This window comes from Onychostoma macrolepis, chromosome 10, assembly GCF_012432095.1.
Source record: "Onychostoma macrolepis isolate SWU-2019 chromosome 10, ASM1243209v1, whole genome shotgun sequence".
Lineage (NCBI taxonomy): Eukaryota > Metazoa > Chordata > Actinopteri > Cypriniformes > Cyprinidae > Onychostoma > Onychostoma macrolepis.
Genome location: NC_081164.1, coordinates 10,494,258 through 10,499,871, shown reverse-complemented (window position 1 = coordinate 10,499,871; position 5,614 = coordinate 10,494,258).

Sequence of the window (5,614 nt, the reverse complement as noted above, 5' to 3'; positions counted from 1 at the left end):
TCACGAGACATTAACTGATGGACTGGAGTCGTGTGGGTTACTTGTGGATTATTGTGATGTTTTTATCAGCTGTTTGGACCCTCATTCTGACGGCACCCATTCACTGCAGAGGATCCACTGGTGAGCAACTGATGTAATGCTGATGAAATTCTCAACATCTGTTCCAATGTAGAAACAAACTCATCAACATCTTGGGTGACCTGAGGGTGAATACATTTACAGCAAATTTCCATTTTTGGGTGAACTATTCCTTTAACTACAATGAAATTACAAGTTGCTATTCTCATTTATTTTTGTTTGTTTACTTGCTTATTTCAACACGTAACAGAATTATCAGCTATGCTATTATCATTACGTGCGAATAAAAAACGCTGATAAAAAAGCAGCACATAAATACTGAAAATCGTTCGTGTTATTTATTGAGTGTTAAATAAAAGCTGCCCTGATATCTCCAAAAGGTGATATTACACTTGTTCCGTGTTACTCTACATCTCACCAGGAGAGAAAATCATGCAAAAACGGGTGAAAATTACCTCTGGGGCCACTCAAGAGCTTTCTCTCACACACACACTTGCTCATACACAAACACACACACATTCATGTGTCAAAAGAGCAATTACACGCCGGCTTAGTTCATGAAGACAAATGTAGAGCATTTTTCAGAAGCCGATTAACAGACTTTTTATCACACTAAAACCTGGGAATTTCATTTGCAGGTTTTAAAGAGTGCACACTATTTTTCTTAAAAAGAAACGAACCCCACACCTTCACTTAATAGGAGCATATCCTGTCTGCATATGATATTAGAAGACAAAGAATTACAGTGCAAAAGCGTATAAATATATATAAATATATATATATATATATATATATATATATATATATATAGGGCCTTGCTCTTCTCTCTCATCTGATTGGTTGTCCTCTTCACCTCAGCATGGGAATGATTTCAAGGTATCTCATTAGTGATTTAAATGAGCTTGGATCCTGTTTCATGCGTCCGTTTGCATCTGACACCACTTAAAGTGGTTACTGAAAGGGCACGGATTTCGTTCTTCCCCTTTTCTTTGTCTCTCAGAGGCCTTAAACCTAATATTTTTTGTCCAGACAGTCTGTTCATGCACTTCATAAAGGATTATAAGCATCATAAAGAGCCCATTTCATGTGTTTATGTGCTTGGAGAGAAAAAATTGAATCGTCTCATCACTCCCAAAGCTACAATAAACAGGTGGTAATAAAGGTGACGACAGCTGGAAGACGCTCCAGTCATAACAAAGGCTTTCCAAATAAGTGTTCCCAATATCCACAGAGTTTCTCCTTCATCTTCACAGCCACCTACACACACTCCATCAACTGAAAAACTACCGATTTCATATTTCATTATCCCCAGTGTGAAGCAGCCTTTTTAATGTAATTTGGAGTTAATCACCACACTGGTTCTGCACAAAATGAAATCATCCTTGCAGTAAAAATCTGATTAGCTTTCATGGTTCATTTTATAAAGCTGTGTCTGGCATTCCAAAATCCAGTCATGGAACTGATTAACCATCATTGCGTGCAACGGATCTTTACATTGTTATGCTGTGAACCTTTTATAGGAACACCTTTTCACCTTCACATTTGCAGAATTGTTTATAATATTTAATCCAGATGCTTAAAAATAAAATAGAAATGATATTAGTATATTTATGTTAAAAATAACACTGAAAATATACATTGAAACAAATTAAAATATGTATACAATTTTATTTTTTAATATTATTGCTATTCAATATAAACAATATTGTTAAATGAATTAATACCTTAAATTAAAAGCATTGTGTAATTTGTTTACACCTTTTGATGCCAATGAACTTAAGACATTCTAAAGTGTCCAAATAAGTTTTGTACACGATCTGCAATTGGGTTTTACCTCTTTAATATATTTTTTTACACTGTGAGGCTGATGATACATGGGGCAACTTTTTTGAGCAATGTTGCTTGGGCACTTTCCCATTGAGAATGGGTAACAAATTTTTATCTGGATATTTCAGATCGGTCGTAGGCCCTGTGTCTCGCCTGGTTGCCCAATGACGGCAACATTGCTTAAAAAGTTGCCCCATGTATCATCAGCCTCAGGTTCCTCAGGTGAGTCCTCCAACCCCGCAGCTTGTCTCTGTTCCTCTGTTGGACTGTTCTAAGGACACAGAGACACAGTGGCTGGAGGCTGAGAATCACTCAGCTGTGGAATGCAATAGCAAGGCCTTCGATGAAGAATACAGATGGATTTTAAACAGCTTTTACTCCTGATCTGGCCTAACACTTATTATGCCTTCTTTTCTTGTCTCTTCTTTTTCACAAAGACCACTAACAGTCTTCCACACACACACACACACACACACACACACACACACACACACACACACACATCCCACCTCTCCGGAGCTCTCAAGAGGTAGAACAGATATAATTTCACAGCTGAGCTGCTAAAGCCACTGAGCTGTGGGCTGTATGAGATTTCACACCTGAGGTTACAATAGCGTTACAGATTGGATCTGTGACTTTACAAAGTGAAGGCACGCACACTCCCCTTGAGCAACCCCCGCCTCCCGTGACAAAAGAGTACATATCCTCTCAATGGATCTACACCAATCGTTTGGATAAAGTGATGGGAATACAGCCCAGGGAATGATTGTGGTGGTAAAGCAAACACATTGATTTATTTACTAGCACTAACATATGCGGATCAGCATCAAGTAAGTGGTCAAGATTTGACTGGTCAGCATAGCTATGTTAGTCCCTGCAGATAGACACACAAATACACTATCTGACCACAGAAAAAAAAAGGGCAGTGTATTTTGAGAGTTATAAATATGACATGATTTCCAGTATCTAATATTATGATTATTCATAATTATATTTGCATTTGTAATATTGATTATTCATAATGATTTACAATGAATGTTTAAATGTTATTATGTATGTGTGTGTGTGTGTTGCCCTTCAGCCTTGATTTATTCATGATACAGCATGGCCTCTTGTACCGTATTGCTTACTTTATATATATATATATATATATATATATGTGTGTGTGTGTGTGTGTGTGTGTGTGTGTGTGTGAGTGTGTGTGTTTATAAGTTTTTCTTCTTTTATTAGTGATATATATTCATATTTGTAATTGTTTTTTTTTTCTGTTTTGTTTTTTCTTTTATTAGTCACTTAGCATTTATAGCTGAAGTGATTGCCTCGAAACGACCTGCCTGAAGAACTTCACCACCCCGAGCAAACACAGCAGATTTCAAAGTGAATACTTCCTGTGCCAGCCGAGCTGATCCCTGAACAGTATCTACACCTTCAAACTGTCGCCACAGCTTCAGAACGAGGCTGAGCCATCTCCCAAAACCACCCGAGGAGCCGATTATGCAAATGCAAGGCTAGCTAATTAATTGGCAGTCAAAGAGGAGTGCTCGTCTCCCAAACCCTGCACTACAGAGATCGCTTTCTTGACAGCGGATGGGGGATCGTGCCCAGAGGCAACAACAAAATAACAGAGATTTACAGTGGCTGATGATAATCAAGAACCATAATTGCTTTTTCAATCACAATGATAATGACACAATCTTGATGTAGAGCATTGTAATTGTGCTATTAATATGTATACTCTCTCAGCACTGCAGCCATCTGTTGTGTAGAGAGAGAGAGAGAGAGAGAGAGAGAGAGAGGTGCTCAAAGGCTCTTCAGCACTTTAAGAGGACGCGTTATGCAGCTCACAGCCGTCAGAACGAGGTCAAATGTGTATATAATGAGGGCGTTAAATGGCTGGTTGGCTGGTTAAGAGCAATTTACTCTCTGAGGAGAAACAGTGAAAAGTAATACGCCATGTCAGCACTGGTAATTAAAGATTACAGTGTATTTAAGTGAGCTTTGGCGTCATCAAAGATTGTCCCTTGTTCTGTCAAATGACAACAGGTATGTTTTTTGGCTTTATTTCAATAATATAATGCTAAACAAATTCAGAATTTACCCTCTTGAGGTAAACAAATAAACACTAAAATATTTGTATTTTGTGAAATAATACACTGTTGCGTAATTTTGTTATGAAATCAATGCTGGCTAAATCAGTTCTTTCTCCTGGGAGAAAACTATTCTAAATGTAAATAATTCAGTGCAACAAACCATATAATCAAAGCAGCAAAATAAACAGGCTTATAAATGTTTAAAAAGTGAGGAGAAAACACTGTCGATATCTTTTGTTGTTGAAGTCGAAAGCTCTGCATTATTATAGCGCAAATCCATCTGTCACTTGATTTAATATACACAAACTAAGTAGACGCTTGTGTGGGATACTTGCAAAACCATCATAAAAATATGACCTAGACTGTATTAAATTCATGATCATAATATATGTTTTAAAGTAGAATGTCTAAACTGAAATATAGGCTACAAAGGTTAATAGTTTTTGAATTATGTAAATATTTACCCTAAACATATTTTAGAATTTAAATCAATTTTGAAATTATAATCTAACATTTAAAAATAAAATATTAAAAACATTTTATATACTTCAACTACATATGTAAATTTGAGCATGTAAACCCCTGGTTTCACAGACAAGGTTTAAGCCTAGTCCCAGACTAAAATGTAAGTCTGAGCTTTCAACTGAAAGAAACCTGCACTGACTGATTTTAAAATATATCAGTGCCTTTGTTTTGTCTCAAGATGCACAGCAGCATTATCCTAATTGAACTATGGCCTAATCCTGGCTTAGTCTAAACCTTATCTGTGAAACCAGGCAAAAGTAACAACAATTATTAATAGAAACAATTGCACGAACAAAAAGTCCTTAAATAATAATAATAAATAAATTATATATATATATATATATATATATATATATATATATATATAGTAGTAGTATGGAGATTTTTGTTCATGTTTGTGTGATAAAAAAATAATAGTACTATGTTGGGACGGCACTTGATGTCCTGAAGCAAGACCAGCTGAGAACCACTGTGCTAGATAGTTTTCCATCATAACACAAAATTGACTGGATAAATGAATACAGAAATACGCAAATACGGAATAAAACAACCACAGAATTGAATCATGGCACACTGAATGTTGGAAACCTAAGTGGCAGTATAGTACTGTGAACATCACTCTACCTACCACATTTAATGTGCAAAAATATGAAATATTAAGATACAGCAAAACGCTGCTAAATCTATCCTTTCCTTTCCACTCACTGTGAAGTCAGTTCACAAAGCTGCTTTTAAGCTCATATATATGAAAGAGTCTCTTCTGTCTGAAAACACCTGTAACGCACAGCCGCAATCTCAGACGATCTCTTCAATAGCTGTATTGCTTTTACTAACGTAGTCACCCAGAGCGACTGATAAAGTCAATGTGGGCCCAGAGCAACCGGCTGCAAATGATTTATGCTTCAGACCAGAAGCTAATCACACATTCACCAGGTGTGGGATGTAATACACTCTCCCGTCTCTCCAGATGGTATAGCATCCAAGAGCCCTCAAGGTTCCTCCGCATCCGATTCTGGCCGCAACGCCGAGCATGGAGCAGAGAGGTTACATACCAGGGCCGCACAGCTCGGCCCGTAATAGCGGGGGTAATTAGA